General features: G+C 39.2%; 1 long non-coding RNA gene across 1 annotated transcript; it reads left to right on the top strand.

Moving 5' to 3' along the window:
* The first annotated feature begins 19,783 nt into the window (after nt 1-19,783).
* LOC104724704 (uncharacterized) lies at nt 19,784-22,342 on the top strand. Its single transcript, XR_015570954.1, has 8 exons — nt 19,784-19,913; nt 20,029-20,078; nt 20,268-20,328; nt 20,436-20,510; nt 20,616-20,694; nt 20,783-20,827; nt 21,161-21,878; nt 21,954-22,342. It is a non-coding gene; the product is annotated as an uncharacterized LOC104724704 (long non-coding RNA).
* Nucleotides 22,343-24,972: the final 2,630 nt, after the last annotated feature.

Here is a 24,972-nt window from a genome sequence, read left to right as displayed (position 1 = left end):
GAACCGTACCACACTCTAAAACCGCTTTCCTCGCACAACCAAAACTGCAGTCACCATTCGGACCCTATATCAATAAAATTTCATAAAATCAAAATACTATCGTTAGTTGATTATATTTTTATCTTAATTATATCCTATTTTATTATAATAAAATCCATATCCATTCACCTAACCGCTCACTCAATGTGACAGCGATGCAAAGCTATCTTTTTTAAAGTTAATAAACATCATTTAATTATGCTTTTATAGTATAAAACAGCTTGATTAATAATTTTCATTATATGCTTACTCATAAGTCATAACATAACTCATAAGAATGAGTTGGAAAGAGTGTGATGTCAACAACGAACCGACGTTGTATTCATAGTACGTAGAGCTACAAATAGAGATAAGCTTTTTAATTTGGACAACTAAACCTGATCCATATATGGTTTTCGTTCATTGGTTTAATAAAATCAGGAGGAGATTACTGCACAAATCTAGGTTTAAAGATGAGTGGTTTAATACAATGCTCTTTTGTGTTTTAGTGATTGGTCTGTGTACTGATGTTTCAATTTAATTCATTAATTTGGAAATTAAGTTGCAAAGTCAATACTAACTATTTTAACATGCATCACCTGAGAGGGAAGTTCCATTTCAAGTTTAAACTAATACCGTCTTTGATGGAATACAATTTTAATAACTAGTTTTGTATGTTGCAATCAAACTTTGTAGGTGGAAAATTTAATATTCTTGCTTTAAATTAATAAAACCTAATTTTGTAGGTTGCAACCAAAACAAACCAAACTGAAAACATTGATTAAAAAATAAATTTATATTCTCCTTCATGCTTCTTATCCTAAACTAAATAAAATATTATAAATAATGTGAAACAACCCGTTCCGTTTTTTAATAATAATAACAACATATAATTAAACATTACATGCTATTTAATTAACCAACCAAATCGCAATACTTCATTAAACCAACAAACAACCAATATACAATGCGAAAACATATTAATAATATAAAACCAACACATCATCAATACAATAACATTCCTAACTGAAACGACCCGACCCATTTTCTTTTTTTTAATAAATAATAAATAATAATAATAATAAATAAACTACAACTATTGGTCCCATACCCATTAGCCACCTAACCACAATCACAATCAACAGCGGAAAATAACCAACATCAATATCCAATAAATAATCAATAATCAAATATAGCACAATCCAATACCAATCATCAGAAAACATGAAACCAGCAACCTAACAATGTTTCTAATGACCCAACTTTAGCAACCTAGCAATGCCAGATAACATCCAATCGAGTGCCTAGAACATCCTCCTCTTCATTGCCTTGATTCCACGATTACACTTTGCCTTTATCTGCACCACAAACACATATTGCAATGCATGAGTATTTTATAAACACTGAGTAAGGCAATCCTCCCATCTACTGGGCTATACACACAAGCAATAGAGACATCTCTAACCATCAATAAACAATCAACAATCAACAATAACAAACCATGACTCAGCATCGACTGACACCAGCTGGAGGTTGCGTCGACCGACGAAAGATCTGCATCGACCGATGCAAGGCTAACTTGCATCGACCGATGCAAGGCTAACTTGCATGGACTGATGCTCCCATTGCATCGACCGACGCATGCTCGACATAGCACGAAAGCTCTAGAGTTTACGCATCGTCCTCGCATTTGCATCGACAGATGCACTCGTTTTCCCCCGAAGCTTCTCGCCAGATCTTCGTTCCTACAACCACAAAACTCGATCCCAAGCCACAAGAAACCTTCCCAACGTCCCAAATAACAATCTAGCAAGTCTAACAACACATAACAAGCAAATCAGAGAAATCTCTAGCTTAGATAAGCCATGGTCCTGAACTTACCTTTGCCACAGAAGAAAACGACCCAAACACAGGAAGAAAACGACCCTAGGACGCTCCTACAACGATCCCAGCTACAGATCTCTACATGAACAGCTTCCAACTCCAAGAAATCACCAAGAACACTAAAGAACACCAAGAACTCTTCTTTTCCTCTTTCGTTTCTCTCAAAAGCGGCTAAACACGCCTAATGAGACAAAACTCGAGTTTAAGGGTTTTCCTAACCCAAAACGCAGCGTTTAACTTAAGCCAAAACGCAGAAACTCAACCCTGCATCGACCGATGCACAACCTGCATCGGCCGATGCAATCCCTAAACCGGGATTTCGGTTCGCGGGTGTTACAATTCTCCCCCACCAAACTAGATTCGTCCTCGAATCTCGAACAACCATCGGCCAAGGCTCCCGTGCAACTGTCTCCAGGGCCCGCACTCCTCTGACCGAATTACGAAAGGTCACCTCTAGGCGATAGACTCACGCTCCAGGCATTATTTGCTCTCGACGTTTGGACTTTCCTTTAATCATAGGCCTAAACCTTGAGTTTTTATTGGCTCCTCATCAGACCTAAGTCTGCATGCCATAATGTTGGCTCCTCATCGGGCCTAAACCCGCATGCCAAAATATATAAGGAAGTCCAATACTCGTCTCTCGGGTTGCCACCCTACAGCGCGCCCCCGGATCGTCATCCGAAGTCGATATACCAACCATACTCCCAAACCACAAAGTCTCAGAATATGGCAGTACTAGGAGAACCTAAGTCCCCCCAAGAGTCGCGAGCAAACAATTCTGAACACGTCTGAGTCCTATCTCTATCCAGGTTTCCTTCCCGTGGATCGCGTAAGACATCTCAATGTCCTACCAACCACATATCCCCTCACTGGGATACCTCATGACCACATATGGATCATCCCACTGCCACAAGGGCCGCCAAAAAGGCCAGACAAATGTCCTAAACAGGACCGTCACCAAGGCCAAACAAATGTCCTAAACAGGACCGCCATCAAGGCCAAACAAATGTCCTAAACAGGACCGTCACAAAGACCATCTGTCCCGAAGGACTGCCTAAACAGGCACTCTGGCTAAACAGCCTGCCACAAAGGCCACACATCTGACTAAACAGCCCGCCACAAAGGCCACACATCTGGCTAAACAGCCCGCCAAAAAGGCCACACAATGTCTCGAAAGACCGCCACTAAGGCCACACAATGACTAAAAAGTCCGCCACTAAGACCACACAATGACTAAAAAGTCCGCCACTAAGGCAACAAAATGACTAAAAAGTCCGCCAATAAGGCCACACAAGCCCCTCCAAGGCTCTCTCCACTTAAATGGACAAATTTTAACTCACATAAAACTTTCCACTTTTTCCACTTTTGGAAACTTTCCACTTTTGGAAACTTCTATTTCAAGAAACTTTCCTCCAAAAACCCCGCCTCACAGAAACTTTGTACCCCGAGTATCACCTCATCTTGTTATTTAGTCGCACAACCAACCACTCCAAGCGACCAAGTAAACAAGAGAGGTGGGCTGGAATACTCCATTCCCGCTCCAGCCACGGATTACAGATGGGACCAGGCTAGACAAGCTCAAGTCACGGCTTGCTTCTCATACCACTTCTTAAACCTTGCCTTCATCCTCGCCTCAGGCTCCCAAGTCTGCTCCTCAACACCATCACAGTCCCTAAGGAATCTCATCAAAGGAATTTTCTTCTTCCGAAGTTCCTTGATCCTCCTCTCGAGAACCCTCACTGGTCTCGCCTCCAAAGTCATGTTAGGCTGAAGATCCTCAGGAATCTTAGCTAACAGCTGATCATCCTCACGGAGACACTTCCTCAACATAGAAACATGGAAAACCTTATGGAATGCACGCATAACCTCAGGTAACTCCAGTCTATAAGCCACTGGTCCAACACGCTCAATCACTCTGAATGGACTCATGTACCTCAGACTCAACTTAGTCTCAGTCAATGACCTGTTCGGACCCCACAACATGGCCATCTTGAGGTACACTCTGTCTCCTACCTAAAACTCAAGATCTCTCCTCCTTCTATCGGCATAACTCTTCTGCCGATCCTGAGCCTCCTTCATGTTCCGCTTGAGAACCTGAATCTTCTCTGAGGTCTCCTGAACAAAATCTGCCCCGTAAATGCTCCTCTCCCCCACCTGAGTCCAGCATAACGGTGTACGACATGACATCCCATACAGAGCCTCATAAGGAGCCATCTTAATACTTGCCTGATAACTGTTGTTGTACGCAAACTCTACCAAGCTCAAGTGATCTGCCTAATGGCCACCCCAATCCAACACACACATCCTTAGCAAATCCTCCAGCGTCTGGATCGTCTTCTCTGTCTGTCCATCTGTCTGGGGATGATAAGTTATACTCATATGCACCTTAGTGCCCATCTCTGCCTGAAACGCTCTCTAGAATCCCTATCAGACACAATGCTCGTTGACACCCCATGCAATCTGACTATCTCCTTCACATACTTCTTAGCCAAGACCGCTACTCCATCAGTCTTCTTAATGGCCAGAAAATGTGCTGACTTAGTCAACCGGTCCACAATGACCCAAATAGCATCAAACGTCCTGGACACTTGCAAACCTACCACTAAGTCCATAATAATCATATCCCACTTCCACTCTGGAATGGGAAGACTATTCAGTAACCCTCCTGGCACCTGATGCTCCGCCTTCACTAGCTGGCAGACATCGCACCTCGCGACCCAACTAGCTACATCCTTCTTCATCCTGACCCAATGATAGTACCTCTTGAGATCACGGTACATCTTAGTCGCTCCTGGATGAATAGAAAACTTGCTCCCATGAGCCTCTCTCAGGATCTCCTGCCTCAACTCCTCATCCTTGGGCACACAAATCCGACCGTGCACCAAGATAGTACCATTATCTGAGACCTGATACTCTGAATCAACATCCTTTGAGGCATTCACCAACCCCAAATCCTTCTCCTAAGCTAACTACACTCTGCTCAGAAGATCTGCTCTATCAACCGCCTCCAAACCCAACGGTTTCTGAGACACAACACACAAACTCAACGCACCGATCTCTCCTACCAAAGACTCCATCTCCTGCTCCTGAGCCGAAGCTACCCTCTTTCGACTCAGGGCATCTGCAACCAAGTTAGCCTTACGAGGATGATAGGCTATCTCCAAATCATAGTCTGCCACAAGCTTCATCCACCGCCTCTGCCTCAAATTCAGCTCAGGCTGAGTGAATATATACTTCAGACTCTTATGATCTGTAAACACCTGTACCTTTGCACCATAAAGATAAGATCTCCAAATCTTCAGGGCAAAAACTACAACACCCATCTCCAAGTCATGAGTAGGATAGTTGCCTTCATGCTTCCGCAACTGCCGCGAAGCGTAGGCAATCACCTTCCCATGATGCATCAGAACACACCCCAAACTAACTCTAGATGCATCTATATAAACCACATAGGGTTCTCCCTGCTCAGGCAAAGCCAACACTGGCGCAGTAGTCAACATCTCCTTCAGGCTTGCAAAGCCCTCCTCACACTCCTGTGACCAAACAAAAGGAACTTCCTTCCCTGTCGACTTAGTCATAGGACGTGCTCTGCTCACAAATCCCTGCATAAATCTTCTCTAGTAACTAGCCAATTCAAGAAAACTCCTGATCTCTGTGGCATTCTGCGGTCTAGGCCAATCTCTGACAGCCTGAATCTTCTCTGGATCTACAGAAACTCCATCTACAGACAAAACATGACCCAGAAAATCCGTCTCACGCTGCCAAAAACTGCACTTGCTCAGCTTAGCAAACAACTTCTGCTCCCGCAGCTTCTCGAGAACTGCCCTCAAATGCACTGCATGCTCCTCAGGACTCTTAGAATAAACCAGGATGTTGTCGATGAAAATGATGACAGGCACTTCCAGAAACTCCTGAAACACGCTGTTCATCAATCTCACAAACGCTGCTGGCACGTTAGTCAACCTGAAAGGCATCGCCATGAACTCATAAACCCATACCTCGTCCTTCTACTTGACGGACAACACCGACGCTCCCCACGGTGAAGTGATAAGACGAAAGAATTTTCTATTTATTTCCTAAGCTCTACTAGACTAATAATCCAGTATGCTGACATCATCTCACCACCACCCGAATATCAATATCTCTTGTCCATACAAGAACCTCTAGTAACTTGTCTCTTAGAGAAAACTTTCACAAGATAACTTAATCCAAAATTAGCTTTCCGCTTAGCAATTTTTCCACAGCAAATCATCAATACGAGCGTAATAAAACAAACAAGTACCATACGTTCGCATATTCTGATTCACCGCATCAAATGCTTTGCAGGCCGTTAACTCAAACCACTTCACTTATTCCCTCCAACAAGCTTACCAAAACCTTGAATCTAGCAACCTTGTCCATCTCCAATGAACTTCATCCAACATCGTCGCAACGGTTAGTTTATCCTGCAATGAAGGTTTCTCGTGAACTTATGTACCTGGCAACCTTGCCCCTGCCGGCTCACACCTACTGCGGCTCCCCTTCCTGAGAATCTAGCGCCACCGGCCATACAATCCTGGCACAACAGCCACACATTCGTGACCGCTCCGGTCATAAAACCCTGACCCATTGGTCACACATCCAAACCCCGAGATTAACCCACCGTCAATCTCTCAAGATCTACATTCATTCATTATGTTTTTACTCACGTCCTAGGCATTGCTTGCTCCCATCCCACTCTTAGGTTGCAACCTTCGAGCCATACCAATCTCACTCTCAGACCACCGTCTTCGAGTTATACCGTCTCACTCTTGGACCACAATCCTCAAGATCTCGGTATCAGGGGAACTACTCATCCCTTCAGGAAAACATCATCCCCTCTGCTACTCTCAGAGCCCACAACCCCTCGAGCTATCGGTATTCTGGGAAATCCACCATCCCTTCAGGAGCAACAATCCTTAAAGACTATAAACATCTTTCGACAAAAGGTACTTCCCGTGGTACGAGTATAACATTACAATGTTACACTTACCCACACAACTTCTAATATCAAACTGGATTACCCACCAAACAGAGAAATATGTGCTCCAACTACATATGTCCATCTATCTGCCTCTCTAGGCTATAAACATCTCTCGCGAAGAATCTCGCATCGGTCATCTACTACTGCTCCATCCTCCCAACATAAGATGGAAAATCCTCAACATCCGCAGCCATAGGCTGCACCCCGCCACATGCGGTATAACTGGAGCCTGCACTGGTACCCCTCACGGTAACCGCTCCAACATCACGTCAACAGATCCGCCAAGCGATCATCTCAACCCTGGGATTCACCGCTGCAACCCCAAACCTGGGTTCCCAGCACATCCGGCACGCTCACCGGCTGAAACCCTCTCTGGTCCCTCCTGATACACTTACGACCCTCTGACATACCTCCTCGTGGAACTCTGGACCACACACTCGCTGGCCTCGGGAACTCGCCCGACCACGGCCACGACAACGTCTACGTCCACGACCAGAAACTAAACCACCTTAACCACTGATCTTCCAAGAACAGAGACTAACAAGCATAGAACAAATCAAACCACACATAGAAACATAACAATAACTCACCATGGAATCTCATTGAAGGCTCGAAGAGGATGTTCAAGGACTCCATGCCACACACAATTGACTAATTCACATAATCAATCAAGACATGCAATCCCAAACATCACAACAAAAACCTAGTGAACCCACACACGATCGACACCCCTACCATAAATCAAATTTCTGGTTCGCGGATGTTACATAATGAAATTTTGAAAATAATTGATTGATATGAATTATGGATGACAAGAATTGTCAACTTGCTAGTGACAAGAAGTTATAAACTAAAGAATATATTTAACGACAAGGAGATTTATACGATATGAATTGTATATGGATTAAAGTTCAAAATTTAAACTTTTATCTAAACTAGGTTTTGAACCCACACTTTTATTTGATATATTTTGATAAAAATTATATATGATTGATGACTTTTGATGAAATATGATCTTATAAAAATTTAAATTAGTATTAAGGAAAAAAGTAATTTTCAGATACAATTTTTAAAAATATAAAAATCAGTTGTGTTATAAAATCAAGTCTGATAAAAAAAATCATGAATTTAACTTAACGTCCATGTGAGGTGGATCAAACTGGTGTCCTCACATATCCTAAACCATTTCTTTGACCAGCAGAAAAACGAAACAATTTTGTAATCATGAATTTATTTCGTTTTTCATATTTAATTGATCGCTACCACCTGTCATGTTTTTTATTTAATTTTTTCTTATTCTTCATATTATTTCTTGTCATTTTCATTGTCAAATTTTATGGTAATTGTCATTTTTACTTTTACCATCCGGTTCTTCGTAATACTCTTCTTATTCCTCGTCAACTTCTTCACATTCTTCCAATGAAAAACTTTTTTTTTAGACTACCACACAATTTGTTAACCAATCAAACTCCAAAACCAAAATAATTTTTTCTCATAAAATTTGTGCAATCTATGAACACCAGCATAGTCAACACATGCACCCAATTATTGATAATTTCATCCATATACTTATTCGGTTTTAGATCCACACATATTGAAACTTCTTAAACCAAAATCCTTACTTGCAGAAAAAGTAATATGAACACATGTATAGTTGAAAAAATATTTGTGCTTAAAAATAAAACTTTTACTGCAAAAATATCAAATCATCGGTAAAGTCATACACAAAAAAACATGTTTTACAGCTCATAAAAGATATAAAGCACAAACGGAGATAAGTAAGATATTTTCAAGATATTAAAAAATTTGATATATAATATTTAGTAATTCTTAAACTTTTAAAATTTTAATAGAGATTAAATATTTAAAATATTTTAAACTTTAGACATAGTTTAAATATTTGTAACATTTTTTAGAGTTTAAATAGTTAAAATATTTTAAACTTTTTATGGAAGTATTTATAATATTTTTAAACATTCTATAAAGTTTAAATATTATAAATATTTAAACCTTTTAAAGTTTTAATTTGTTTAAATAAATCAAATAAAACTTTTAAATTTGAAAATCTGATAAATCAAGCTTCCAGCTAATTTATAGTTAAAAGTATATTAGTTTTATTTATAATGGTTCTCAGCCTTTGTCTAAAATTTTCAGCCGATGTGGGACATTGTACATATTTCTTTTATTTCTATAGATTATACTTTTTTTTGTTTTTTCTAAAAAATCTTAATAATATAGATTACTACTATATTTCCATAAATGTTAATCAGTGAAATATCTAATTTTTATTGGTTGTTTTAAATTCTCTATGGACACCTTTAGAAGTTTATAGCTTCAACTTTTTATTAGTATAGATATAATATTTTTAAATTTCTGTAGAGGTTAAGTAATTGTAATATTTTAAAACATTCTATGAAATTTAAATATTTTTAATATTTGAACTTTTTAAAAGTTTTAAACATTCTATGACACCGGCTCAGGCTCAGGTTGTGCCACCAGTGGTGGCGGAGGAGCGGCAGCCAGTGGCTGCGGATGCAGGAGCACATGGACGTTATTTGTCCATGCTCAAGGAGATAAAGGGTCTCGTGACCACGCAGTTTTCAGGTGGTACATATCCTACTGCTGCAGATGCGTGGAAGACGAGTGTGGAATATAACTTCCATACTCTGAGATGTCCTAAGGAGTTTTGGGTGGACATAGGGGTTCACCACTTGACTGGTGATGCTGAGTTGTGGTGGAGATCAGTGGCAGCGGGAGATGACTTGGGTTGACTTCGTGGGGGAGTTCAACCGCAAGTACTTTCCGAGAGAGGCATTGGACCGGTTGGAGGTGCAGTTCCTTTAGTTGTCTCAGGGGACGCGGTTAGTGCGGGAGCTGGACTTGGAGTTCAGTCGACTTCCATGTTATGGCGGTCGGGCTATGGAGTCTGAGGAAGCTCAGATCAGGAGGTTTTTGAGGGCTCTACGTGATGATACTGTAGAGGGCGGAATTATGCTACGCGTGCAGAGCTGGTTGAGACTGCAGTAGGGATTGAGGAGGATATCCGGGCACAGTCAGTGGCTGTTAGTCCAGCAGTTCAGCCTAGTAGGGCTCAGCAGCAGGGTGATTCTAGCAGGGGCGGTAAGACTGCGCAGGAAACCAAGAGGAGGTGGGAGGCTACGCAGAGGCCGAGTGGTGCGAGTTGCTTCGGTTGTGGAAGCAAGGATCACAAGATTGCTAGCTGTCCCAAGAGGAGTGCTCCGACGACAGCGGCTCGTGTATACTATCATTGTAGGGAGCCATGGCATATCAGGCCCTTGTGTCCCAAGTTGCAGCCGGTGGCAGTGGTAGCAGGTGCATCCGGGAGGGCAGTAGGTTGCACGGATTGAGCAGGCGCCACAAGTTTACACAACTGCAGAGACTGGTTGACCCAGTGCCAGGGTGATCATAGGTATAATTTCTGGTACTTTAACTTTGTGAATTCTTAGTAAGTTCAGATTTTATGTTTTCCTGTGATAAAGTGTTAGGTTCTCAACACATGAGGTTTGTGTGGGGACCTTGTTGGTGGGCGGGTTTAAGTCTCATGTTATGTTTGATTCTGGAGCTTCTTATAGCTTCATTACTCCGGAGTGTGCAGAGAGCGCGAGAATCAGAGGGGATCCCGGGGAGTGTACAAGAGTTGTTAGAGTTGCGGGAGGCAAGTTTCTGAGGGTTATTGGACGAGCCAGAGGAATTTGATATTCAAATCGCAGGGGAGTCGAGGCCAGCGGATTTGCTTATCAGTATAGTGGAGCTGTATGATGTAATTCTCGGGATGGATTGGTTGCATCGGGATATTGTGCATTTGGATTGCTATCGGGGTAAAGTGGAGTTTGAGCTTCCAGGAGGGAAGTTGGTTTTTCAGGGGATTAGACCGACTTCAAAGAGTCTCGAGATCTCAGCCATTCAGGCTGGGAAGATGATCGAGAAGGGTCGTGAGGCTTATTTGGTTACCATATCTATGCCAGAGTCAGTGGGGAAGTCTACCGTTAGCGGTATTCCGGTTGTAGAGGAGTTTGAGTATGTGTTCCAGTCGTTGCAAGGGTTACCACCATCTCGGTCTGATCCTTTCACGGTTGAACTGGAACCGGGAACGACGCCGTTATCCAAGGCTCCTTACAGAATGGCTCCAACAGAGATGGCAGAACTGAAGAAGCAGCTAGAGGATTTGTTGAGTAAGGGATTCATCCGTCCTAGCGTATCACCGTGGAGAGCACCGGTGTTGTTTGTCAAGAAGAAGGATGAGAGTTTTCGGTTGTGTATTGATTACCAGGGGTTGAACCGGGTCACTGTGAAGAACAAGTACCCTCTCCCGAGGATCGATGAGTTGTTGGATTAGTTGAGGGGTGCTACTTGGTTCTCCAAGGTAGATCTGGCGTCGGGTTATCATCAGATTCTGATAGATGAGGCAGATGTGAGGAAGACTGCATTCAGGACGAGGTATGGGCATTATGAGTTTGTGGGGATGCATTTCGGGTTGACTAACGCACCAGCAGCGTTTATGAGATTGATGAACAGTGTGTTTCAGGAGTTCCTGGATGTATCTGTCATCATTTTCATCGACGATATCCTGGTTTATTCTAAGAGTCCTGAGGAGCATGCAGTGCATTTGAGGGCAGTTCTGGAGAAGCTGCGGGACCAGAAGTTGTTTGCTAAGTTGAGAAAGTGCAGTTTTTGGCAGCGTGAGATGGGTTTTCTGGGTCATATTGTGTCTGCAGATGGGGTTTCTGTAGATCCGGAGAAGATTCAGGCTATTAGGGATTGGTCTAGACTGCAGAATGCTACATAGATCAGGAGTTTTCTTGGATTGGCAGGTTACTACAGGAGATTTGTGCAGGGATTTGCTAGCAGAGCACGTCCAATGACTAAGTTGACAAGGAAGGATGTTCCTTTTGTTTGGTCAGAGGAGTGTGAGGAAGGCTTTGCAAGCCTGAAAGAGATCTTGACTACTGTGCCAGTGTTGGCTTTGCCTGAGCAGGGAGAACCCTATGTGGTTTATACAAATGCATCTAGAGTTGGTTTGGGATGTGTGTTGATGCAGCATGGGAAGGTGATTGCCTATGCTTCACGGCAGTTGCGGAAGCATGAGGACAACTATCCTACTCATTACTTGGAGATAGGTGTTGTAGTTTTTGCCCTGAAGATTTGTAGATCTTATCTTTATGGTGCAAAGGTACATGTGTTTACAGATCATAAGAGTCTGAAGTATATATTCACTCAGCCTGAGCTGAATTTGAGGCAGAGGCGGTGGATGGAGCTTGTGGCAGACTATGATTTGGAGATAGCCTATCATCCTGGTAAGGCTAACTTGGTTGCAGATGCTCTGAGTCGGAAGAGGGTAGCTTTGGCTCAGGAGCAGGAGATGGAGTCTCTGGTAGGAGAGATTGGTGCGTTGAGTTTGTGTGTTGTGTCTCAGGAACCGTTGGGTTTGGAGGCAGCTGATAGAGCTGATCTTCTGAGCAGGGTGCAGTTGTCTTAGGAGAAGGATTTAGGGCTGGTGAATGCCTCAAAGGATGTGGATTCAGAGCATCAGGTCTTAGATAATGGTACTATCTTGGTGCACGGTCGGCTTTGTGTGCCCAAGGATGAGGAGTTGAGGCAGGAGATCCTGAGAGAGGCTCATGGGAGCAAGTTTTCTATTCATCCAGGAGCGACTAAGATGTACCGTGATCTCAAGAGGTACTATCATTGGGTCGGGATGAAGAGGGATGTAGCTAGTTGGGTCGCGAGGTGCGATGTGTGCCAGCTAGTGAAGGCTGAGCATCAGGTTCCAGGAGGGTTACCGAAGAGTCTTCCCATTCCAGAGTGGAAGTGGGATATAATTACTATGGACTTCGTGGTGGGTTTACCAGTGTCAAGGACGTTTGATGCTATTTGGGTCATTGTTGACCAAATGACTAAGTCAGCACATTTTCTGGCCATTAAGAAGACTGATGGAGCAGCGGTATTGGCTAAGAAGTATGTGAAGGAGATAGTCAGGTTGCATGGGGTGCCAGCGAGCATTGTGTCTGATAGGGATTCTAAGTTCACTTCGGTGTTCTGGAGAGCGTTTCAGGCAGAGATGGGCACTAAGGTGCATATGAGTACAGCTTATCATCCCCAAACAGATGGACAGTCAGAGAGGACGATATAGACGTTGGAGGATTTGCTGAGGATGTGTGTGAAGGATTGGGGAGGCCATTGGGCAGATCATTTGAGCTTGTTAGAGTTTGCTTACAACAAAAGTTATTAGGCGAGTATTAAGATGGCTCCTTATGATGCTTTGTATGGGAGAGATCTTGAGTTTCAGGTAGGAGACAGAGTGTACCTCAAGATGACCATGTTTCGGGGTCCAAACAGGTCATTGACTGAGACTAAGTTGAGTCCGAGGTACATGGGTCCGTTCAGAGTGATTGAGCGTGTTGGACCAGTGGCTTATAGACTGGAGTTACCTGAGGTTATGCGTGCATTCCATAAGGTTTTCCATGTTTCTATGTTGAGGAAGTGTCTCCGTGAGGATGATCAGTTGTTAGCTAAAATTCCTGAGGATCTTCAGCCTAACATGACTTTGGAGGCGAGACTAGTGAGGGTTCTCGAGAGGAGGATTAAGGAACTTCGGAAGAAGAAGATTCCTTTGATGAGAGTTCTTTGGGACTGTGATGGTGTTGAGGAGCAGACTTGGGAGCTTGAGGCGATGATGAAGGCAAGGTTTAAGAAGTGGTATGAGAAGCAAGCCGCGACTTGAGCTTGTCTAGCCTCGTCCCATCTGTAATCCATGGCTGGAGAGGGAATGGAGTATTCCAGTCCAACTCTCTTGTTTACTTGGTCGCTTGGGGTGGTTGGTTGTGCGACTAAGTAACAAGATGAGGTGGTGCTCGGGGTACAAAGTTTCTGTGAGGCGGGGTTTTTGGAGGAAAGTTTCCTGATTTAGAAGTTTCCAAAAGTGGAAAGTGGTAAAAGTGAAAAGTTTTATGTGAGTTAAAATTTGTCCATTTTAGTGGAAGAAGCCATGGAGGGGCTTGTGTGGCCTTAGTCGCAGAATTTTCTAGTCATTGTGTGGCCTTAGTGGCGGTCTTTTGAGACATTGTATGATTTTTGTGGCGGACTGTTTAGCCAGATGTGTGGCCTTTGTGGCGGGCTGTTTAGCCAGATGTGTGGCCTTTGTGTCGGGCTGTTTAGCCAGATGTGTGGCCTTTGTGGCGGGCTGTTTAGCCAGAGTGCCTGTTTTGGCAGTCCTTCGGGACAGATGGTCTTTGTGACGGTCCTGTTTAGGACATTTGTTTAGCCTTGGTGGCGGTCCTGTTTAGGACATTTGTTTGGCCTTGGTTGCGGTCCTGTTTAGGACATTTGTTTGGCCTTTGTGGCGGCCCTTGTGGCAGTGAGGTATCCCAGTGAGGGGATATGTGGTTGGTAGGACATTGTGGTGTCTTACGCGAGCCACGAGAAGGAAACCTGGTTAGGGAAAGGACTCAGACGTGTTCAGAATTGTTTGCTCGCGACTCTTGGGGGACTTAGGTTCTCCGAGTACTGCCATATTCTGAGACTTTATGGCTTGGGAGTATGGTTGGTATATCGACTTCGGCTGACGATCCGGGGGCGCGCTGTAGGGTGGCAACCCGAGAGACAAATATTGGACTTCCTTATATATTATGGCATGCGGGCTTAAGCCCGATGAGGAGCCAATATTATGGCAAGCAGGCTTAGGCCTGATGAGGAGCCAATAGAAACTCAAGGTTTAGGCCTATGAGTAAAGGAAAGTCCAAAAAGTCGAGCAAATAATGCCTGGAGCGTGAGTCTATCGCCTAGAGGTGACTTTTCGTAGATCGGTCGGAGGAGTGCGGGCCGGGGAGACGATTTCACGGGAGTCCTTGGCTGATGGTTGTTTGAGATTCAAGGACGAATCTAGTTTGGTGGGGGAGAATTGTAACATCCGTGAACCGAAATCCCGATTTAGGGGATTGCATTGATGCATATAGTGCATCGGTCGATGCAGGTTCAGTTTTCTGCGGACGAGTTAAGTTAAACGCTGCGTTTTGGGTTAGGGAAAACCCTTAACACGAGTTTGGTCTCATTAGTCGGGTTTTGGCCGCTTTTGAGAGAAAAAGAAAGAGAGAAAAGTTCCGTAAGTGTTCTTGAGTGTTCTTGGTGATTTCTGGAGATTGGAAGCTGTTTCTGTAGAGATCTGTAGCTGGGATCGTTGTAGGAGCTTCCTGGAAGTGTTTTCTTGTTGGTTTAAGGTTCAGATTCGTCTTGGCGAAGGTAAGTGCAGGACCATGGCTTATCTAAGCTAGAGAACTCTCTAATTTGCTTGCTAGGTGTTATTAGACTTGTTAGATCGTTATTTTGGACGTTAGGAAGCTTTCTTGTGGCTTGGGATCGAGTTTTGTGGTTGTAGGAACGAAGATCTGGCGAGAAGCTTCGGGGAAAACACGATGCTCGGCATTGCATCGGTCGATGTATATCTTGCGTCGGTCGATGCAAGTGCGAGTGTCGGTCGATGCAAGTGCATCGAGCATCGATCGATGCAACCCTCTGTCGGTCGATGCATCCCCATGTGGTGTCGGTCGATGCATGTTGGTGTCGGTCGATGCAGAGTCCTGGTTTGTTATTTGTTGTGTGTTGATTGTTGTTTGATTTTTAGAGATGATTTTATTGCTTGTGTGTATAGCCCAGTAGATGGGAGGATTGCCTTACAGAGTGTTTATTAAATACTCATGCATTGCAATATGTGTTTGTGGTGCAGGTAAAGGCAAAGTGTGATCGTGGAATCAAGGAAATGAAGAGGAGGATGCTCTAGTGGTTCGCTTGGTTGTCTGGCTTCTGTTAGGTTGCTAGAGTTGAGTCCTAGAATGTTGTTCAAGATTGTTGGTTCTCTGGTTTATGTTGTTTGTTTCTTTAGTTTATGATTTGGAATTAATGTTGGATATTGAATTATTATTGGTTATTTCCGCTGTTGATTGTGTTTGTGACTAGGTGGCTAGTGGATATGGGACCACTAGTTGTAGTTTATTATTATTATATTATATTTATTATTTATTATTTAAAAAAAAACGGGTCGGTCGTTTCAATTTTTTTGAAACTTTTTAAAGTTTTAATTTGATCAAGTAAAAAATTGGATCAAACCGAATAAAACTTTTAAATTTGGACGTCTGATAAATAAAGCATTCCTACTCATTCGTTGTTGGAAGCATATTAATCTTATTTATACTGGTTCTGAACCATTGGCTAAAAAAATTCTAGCCGATGTGGGACGTTGTACATAGTTCTTTTATTTCCATAAATTTAAAATTCTGAAAATTTAGAAAATGTTAATGAATGACATGTCAAATCCTGATAGGTTGTTTAAAATAATTCTTAATATAGAAATTTCTAGAAATTTAGAAAATGTTAATGAGTGACATGTCAAATCCCGATAGATTGTTTAAAATCACATGTGGATGACTTTAGGAGCTTATAGCTCATACTTTTATTTAGTATAGAACTATAGATTAAGTTCAAATGATCAAATTTAATTAAAAATATTTATTAAATTCGGGCTTTATTGTGGGTTTCCAACTCAAAACCAATTAAAAATGAGTAGAGAGACTTTAACCCTTTATACTATCACGCTTCGACATGACCATCTGAAGCGTGGGCATATGTGGGAACAACATCTAGGGTGGCCCAACAATCAACCTGCTATGATACCATATTAAATTTGGATTTTACGGTGGGTTTCCAACTTAAAACCATTTGACAATGAATAGAAAGACCAAAACCCTTTATATATTAATTAAATCCTTTCATATTTTTTCGATGCGGGATATTTTACGATAACAAAATACTTCATCAGCTCAAGGAAATGTTAGTTAATACAATCTTACAAAACTGAACTATACTTAACCCATAATGCCAAGTTAGTTGATGCTTTAATATAGTGCACCATTTTCACTAGGTTCACTCAAGATTTTTTTTTTTTTTTTTTTTTTTTTTTTTTTTTTTTGTCAAATAAGTTCACTCACGATCTTTAATTATAAGTTTTGATGGTGATTAAATATCACGTTAATTACGTAGTTAATTTAGCCTCCATGAAACATGCATACTTAGAAACATTTACTGGCATGACAAGTAAGCGTTCTTGTGTCATGAATCACACCATGCATAAACTATGTCTTTAGAGATTTAAAAGGCCGTACACATACATGTTATATGACATCCGCATCAAAAATAGAAAGAAATAAAAAAACAAGGCAAAACTATTATACTACTAAAGATGACACATAATTTATGTGCAATTTATGATCTCGATCATCATGAGAAGTCCTTTGTTCATTTAAACAACTTTTGGTATTTTTTGCTAAACGATATATACAACTTTTTGTTCATAGTCACAAAGATTTTGAACAAAAATCTGCAAAAGAGATCATATGCTTAAAACAACATATAATATCCATAAACTTCGTAAAGTATCTTTGAAAAAAAAAGTTGGAGTTTTCTCTGTTCCAAAAATAATTAAAAGGTTGAAAGAAATGATCGTAACTGAAATTGCATGTGAAGAAATCGAAAAAATTAATTATGAATCATTTTTCAAAAGATTAATATATTATATACATAGGAGAACTAAACTATGTCTCTTGTTTTTCATTTTCGTAAAACAGTTGAAAGATATTTTACTGTAATTGCTTTCTTCTCAATATATATTAACGAGATGACAAAAAAAGAAAAGAAGATATTTGCATGTTTTTTTTTTGTATCCTATGTTGTTAAAAAGCAAGCTAACAACAAATAATATCAACGAGAAAGATAACAAAAATACCATCGAGAAGTGGACTGGCCCCTATAGAAAAATCTAGGTATCGTACATATGCCCACAATGACAATATATTAAACATATTTTTGAAATAAAGTGAAGCAGTGAGACACGGCACGCCATATCTGACCCAGAAATATCCATCCTTTCCCCCACACTAACACACACACACACACTTTTTTTTGTATTACACATTATTTTACTTTTTTATGGGACCAATCACAAATTGGTAATTTCATATTGTATAATCCATACAGTGAACCAAATTATAGAATAATACACCGTAAAAGAATAAACCGAATCGAATCAGTGAAATTTACTATCTTCATTCTTCATCGATATAGTGAACCAAACCAACCGGTTGAGTGAACCGGCATTGTGAATTGGTGTTGCTATTTGTGGCTTTCAGTGCATTGACCGCTAAGGTATTCCCAAACACTCGTTCACGTTCTGGGTTGCAAATCTCAATAGGCTCCCAGTGAAAGTGAGACTTGCCAATTGGGGAATGAATATAGACACAAATTGTCATCTATGCTCTAATGGAATGGAGAGCAAGGACCACTTGTTTCTTCACTGCAGTTACTCCCTCCAAGTTTGGGGATTAGTCCTCCCACAGCTTGGTCTCCCAAACCTCATTTTTACCTCTTGGCAAACTCTGATCACTTGGCTCCTAGGTACCACGGTAGGTCTTTCCTCCACGCTTAAGAAACTGGTCTCCCAAGCCATTATCTGTTTAGACTTCTTGACAGGACAATCATAGACATCCTCTTAGCTCATCAATACATCAAGCAAGGAAAAGGACTTCTACTCAAATGGCTAGCGCACCTCTACTGAGATTTTTTTTGCTTCGGTTAATCTGCTCTCCTGTAACTTATGGCTTTTTAATTTTTTTTTGGCTGTAGTTACCTAATTAAACTCTTGTAAACTTCAAGTTCCTTTTGGTAATATAATTAACAGTTATCAAAAAAAAAATGTTCCTTTTAGTATTATTACCATAGTAATTTAAACAACATGCTTTCAATAGTTATTATAATTAATTATAGAGAGGAGTATATTACTCTTGAATTATCTCCAACTCATTAACTGAAAACTTATTTACAATAAATATAGATTTATATATATTTATACATAAATATAAAAAATGAAAATAAATTAGTAGATATCGTGATGTGTGATTATTTATATGTATATCTCAGTATATAAATTAATTAATATCAATATTTAGTGTGATTTTTAATTAAAAATGGAAATATTGATAATCGAAAAGGAATATGTGTTCTAATTGTGTATTCTTCTGTTTGCTATTAAAAGTTTTGAGACAAAAAACTTATCATTATAAATAAACTTATTACCTAAAAAATCTTGAAATATTTAAAACTATTAATTATTAGATTATGCAAAATTGTTATAGTTACTCGACAAACTATAAATATAAATTTGATCTTTAAAACACACAATATATTGCCTCTCATGAAGAAGAATTTTGTGGAGGGAAAGGATGCAGGCTTTGTTCCCAAAGGGGTAGCTATCGCCAAAACCAAGATATCCCTAGGAGTGGGAGTGTCGCAGGCAGAGGTGGGTGAGTCTAGTTCTGGGAAGCTAGATTAAAAAATGGCCTCTATATCAGATACCGTGGAGGAACAGAAGTCAAATATCACAAGAAAAGCTAAAGGGAGGAGTAGAAGCTCTCCACCAGTTAGAAAATATAAAATTGTTGTAATTTGATTAGTTGATTAAGTGGGGAAGAATAAAAAGGGGTGAATCCAAGAATTTTTTTTAAAATACCCCAGCATCAATGTATCCACTTGCACTAACAAGGCTAATCTTAATATCCTCTTAGAGATTTATTAGCAGATCTGAAGCTCATTGAAGGTTGAGAAGCCACCAACATAAACCTCAACTTATTTTATTTTGCTACACGAATCTTCTTTGTCACCTAATTTCGAAACAGAGAAATTATATTTAAGTATGATCACACATTTGTGTAGTCAATATGAAAGTTGTAAAATGCAACAATGCCTCATGAAGGTTTTTTTTTTCAACTACTTCAAAAGATTATTTTTCTTTATACTTTATATATATATCAGAAACATATGGTTTAAAATGAGGCCTAAAGCTAAATACAAATGAGGCCCTATTTTGTATTTTCCCAATTTTTTTTTCTCGCTTCGGGGGTTTTCGCATGAAGAATGCTTCGATTCGACGACTGCTGAGGAAATTCACGTTGAGTAATCTTATGTATTTCAATCTGTATCGCTAATTTGTTTTCAGGAATTGTATAATTTTTTGTGTAATCGTTCTTATATTGATTTAGGGTTTTGATATTGATTTGATTCAGGCACGAAACCGTTACAATCGACTGGGCTTCTTCTTCCTCGTGGTGATTTGGTAAGGTTTCTTCCTCCGATCCTCTGTGTGTGTGTGTTTTTAGGGTTTCTTCTTCTTTTTCCCCAAATTTTTCTTTTTTTTTCCTTTTTTTTCTTATCGTTTTTACGATTGATAAGTTTTTTTTTTTCTAGTCGCTCTTATAGATGTTGTATTGATCTTTCTAGGGTTTTCGCTTTTGGTTTGATTCAGGCATGAAACTATTATAATCGGCTAGGCTTCGTCTCCTTCGTGATGATTGGTTCAGATTAAGGTTAGTTCTATGTATTTCAATTTCTCTGTATCGTGAGTTCCTTTCTAGGATTCATAAGTTTATTTTGTAATCGCTCGCTCTTATGTATGTTGTATTGATTTATCTAGGGTTTTGTTTTTGGTTTGATTCGAGAACGAAACTACAACAATCGGCTGGGCTTGGTCTCCTTCGTGATTGATTTGGTTAGGGTTCTTACTCCTCTGATCCTCTTCGTGTTCTTTGTTTTTTTTAAAGGTTTCTAGATTTACTTTTACTCACTAATCATTCTTATATATATATATATATAGGTTGTACTGATCTGATCTAGGGTTGTTTGGTTTGATTCGGGCAAGAAGCTATTTCAATCCGTTTTGTTTCTTCTTCCTCGTAAGTTTCTTACCCTGAACCTCTTCGTGATTTTGTTTAAGGTTTCGAAATCTTACTAATCCTTTGTTGTATTTAACTTTTGTTTTAGGGGTTTCGAATCTAATCCATGGAAGCTTGTCTCCGCTTCATCGAGGTATTACTCTGTCTCTCTCATTTTGTTTTTGTGTTTTATGTTTTGTTTTTCAATTTTGTTTTGAGGATTGAAGTCGAATTATTACAACTGATTGAGTTCATGATCTGATCAGATTTATTTTTCCTGTATTTAAGCAATTGGCTTTTGTATTATTGTGGTTTTAATTTTGGTTTTCGTTTTCTTGATCCATTTACAAAGAAGGATCCTCTCTTTAACAAAGAATTCAAAGCCTTTATTTGGTTCTGGCTTCTTGTTTTGCGGATTCTTATGTATCGGGGATTTTAGTTTTTGATGGTTTTGTTTTGGTTTTGTTTTTTTCAAAACCCAAAAAAGATCATGGGCAGACACTAATCTAATGGTGTTCTGTCATATTCTATTTTGGGGACATTGTCCCGAGCAAAACCGTGAACTGTTGGCTTGGTAGTGCATGCATGTTGGGAATGGGAAAAGAAAAAAGACATAGAACCAAAGAGTTCTCAAAGTTTGGTACCCTCGGCTGGTAAAAACCATAAGACATTAATAAAGAACCAAAGAGTTCTCAAAGTTTGGTACCCTCGGCTGGTAAAAACCACAAGACATGAGTAAAGAACCAAAGAGTTCTCAAAGTTTGGTACCCTCGGCTGGTAAAAACCGTAAGACATGAATAAAGAACCAAAGAGTTCTCAAAGTTTGGTACCCTCGGCTGGTAAAAACCATAAGACATGAAGAAAGAACCAAAGAGTTCTCAAAGTTTGGTACCCACGGCTGGTAAAAACTATAAGACATGAAGAAAGAACCAAAGAGTTCTCAAAGTTTAGTACCCACGGCTGGTAAAAACCATAAGACATGAATGACTGACCTTGCGGCCTAATGATTCCTAAGACAAAGACATAAAAGAATGGAAAACCATAAGACAAAGGAGTCAAAAGACATTGTAAGGGTAGTGCATGCATGTAAGGAAATGAGTTGCGATATGTTGGATGGAGCGGACTAAAGAAATCTTAAGACAAGATTGTGACTTGTTTGATGGTAAAAATGACCAGAACTTGGACCAACGTACGGCTTAAAGAAGGTTAGCCCAACGAGGTAAGTATATACATTCACATAAAATGAAGACTAACAAATTCTTTTTTTCTTTTCCTTTCAGGTATGTGCTTCTCAAGTCACGGTGTTCAGATTGTTAAGAATTTTGATAGGTATATGCTTTCAAACCTTTTTATTTTTGTTTAAGTGCTTTCGAAACTTGTTTGTAATTAGTATATGAAAATCACAAGTGAGAGACCCATACAACATCCTGAACTCCAAAGTGGTAGTTTCTAGTGCTTTTATCAAGCCTTAATGATGACGCAGTTGGGAACAGATTCCAATTCGAGAGACTAGGTACTATTTTCAGTTTGAAAATCATAAAAATTGCTTGCGTTTCTAGATGAGCGCATTGTGTATTTTAATTTTACTATTCTCTATGTTTCAGTGCTTGTGTATCATAAGCTCTCTTATTCTATATAGTGGATGTAGAGTCTCTCGTAGATTAACTTATGTAGTTTGTGTTCCTTGAACCTTGAAAGAATTTTTTTGCCTTCTGCTCTAAAACTTTGGTGATTGTTTTAAACATGTGAATGACATCCTAGGATTTTGCATCATCCACTGAGTAAAGGTTGATTTTACTTTGGCTTTTGAAACATTATATTGTGTGTTGAAACTACTTAATATCTCTGTTTTGGTGTTTGTATGTATAAATAACTTTTTTTCATTTAATAAAATAGATGCATCTTGGGATCTACTGTAGTTACTTATTTTTAAATGTCTGTGATAGTAATGCACATTATGGTAATAATATTATTGAATGTCGAATGTCTTTGTATTGCTTTATGCTCTAAACCCTTGGTGATTGTTCTAAGCATGTGAAACTGGAATTCTGCATTTACTATAGAATGATGCATTATACTCTAATGAATACTGTGTTAGATTCTATAATTTATACCCCTTGGCTTGAGTGTTTACTATATCTATACATCCTAGGATTTTGCATCATCCACTGAGTAAAGGTTGATTTTACTTTGGCTTTTGAAACATTATATTGTGTGTTGAAACTACTTAATATCTCTGTTTTGGTGTTTGTATGTATAAATAACTTTTTTTCATTTAATAAAATAGATGCATCTTGGGATCTACTGTAGTTACTTATTTTTAAATGTCTGTGATAGTAATGCACATTATGGTAATAATATTATTGAATGTCGAATGTCTTTGTATTGCTTTATGCTCTAAACCCTTGGTGATTGTTCTAAGCATGTGAAACTGGAATTCTGCATTTACTATAGAATGATGCATTATACTCTAATGAATACTGTGTTAGATTCTATAATTTATACCCCTTGGCTTGAGTGTTTACTATATCTATACATCCTAGGATTTTGCATCATCCACTGAGTAAAGGTTGATTTTACTTTGGCTTTTGAAACATTATATTGTGTGTTGAAACTACTTAATATCTCTGTTTTGGTGTTTGTATGTATAAATAACTTTTTTTCATTTAATAAAATAGATGCATCTTGGAATCTACTGTAGTTACTTATTTTTAAATGTCTGTGATAGTAATGCACATTATGGTAATAATATTATTGAATGTCGAATGTCTTTGTATTGCTTTATGCTCTAAACCCTTGGTGATTGTTCTAAGCATGTGAAACTGGAATTCTGCATTTACTATAGAATGATGCATTATACTCTAATGAATACTGTGTTAGATTCTATAATTTATACCCCTTGGCTTGAGTGTTTACTATATCTATACATCCTAGGATTTTGCATCATCCACTGAGTAAAGGTTGATTTTACTTTGGCTTTTGAAACATTATATTGTGTGTTGAAACTACTTAATATTTCTGTTTTGGTGTTTGTATGTATAAATAACTTTTTCATTTAATAAAATAGATTCATCTTGGGATCTACTGTAGTTACTTATTTTTAAATGTCTGTGATAGTAATGCACATTATGGTAATAATATTACTGAATCTCGAATGTCTTTGTTTTGCGTTATGCTCTAAACCCTTGGTGATTGTTCTAAGCATGTGAAACTGGAATTCTGGATTTACTATAGAATGATGCATTATACTCTAATGAATACTGTGTTAGATTCTATAATATATACCCCTTGGCTTGAGTGTTTACTATATCTATACACTAACTGAAAATGTCATAAATTCTCTTGTTTTACGAAATAAATGAACATTGTTGAGACTCGTGCAGATTATGGTAGTATTTTTGTTAAATCATGAATGCATTTGTTTCGTGTTATTTTCTGAATCCTTGGTGATCGGTACAAACATGTTAACTGACATTCTCAAAAGTTGCATCATACACTTGTACGATTATTATGTTAGTTTTTACCACTTGTTGTACTCTCTGCCTTAATCTTTTTACAACACTAGTGCCTATCTTTTGGTCTCTTAGTCTTTGCGCTTGGAACTCTAGTCTTTGCAGTTGGAACTCTATCGAATGGTTGGTGTATTTAGTTAGAATGCAATGTGTATTTCTTTATTCTGTTATATGCCTTTTGTTTTAATCACACTTTTCTTTATGATTGATGTCAAAATTCAGTTGTAGCCTTTCGGTATACATCTATTCCATTTTTACCATTCAATTTTTGTTGTTGTTGTTTGTTTGTTTGTGTTAAACGCACAACTTGAATTTCAATGTTAGTTTTGTTGAAAAACATAGTGTCTGTATGGTCATGAACATACATAAAATATAATTTTTTAGCTTTGTTGTGTTAGATTATAAAATATGTATGGTCATGAACACCGTTCTTGCATTTTTGGTTGGTAAAAAAATGATATCATTTGGCGTTTCGAAATAGTTAGTGTGGTAAATTATATCAAATTAAAGATATACTATCAATTTTTATGATTGGTTATGAGGATGTAGATGGGACTTCAAATTTTAATAGTTTGTTTAATGCTTGGTATTTTATATAATTAAACGTATAACTTGAGGTTGAAACACTACTGACCAGATATAAGTTAGATATTCAAAGAAACTTGTATTCATACTAGGAGTGGGTAGTTTATTTTGGAAGTTATCGTATTCCATTAGAAAATGGAACCGAAGCATAATGGATTTTTTTACAAAAAAAAATTAAAGAGAAAATAGTCTACTTTTTCCA

Source organism: Camelina sativa, chromosome 11, assembly GCF_030686135.1.
Source record: "Camelina sativa cultivar CO46 ecotype springtype chromosome 11, ASM3068613v1".
In the NCBI taxonomy this organism is placed as follows: Eukaryota; Viridiplantae; Streptophyta; class Magnoliopsida; order Brassicales; family Brassicaceae; genus Camelina; species Camelina sativa.
This window is presented reverse-complemented; position numbering and strand designations above follow the sequence as displayed.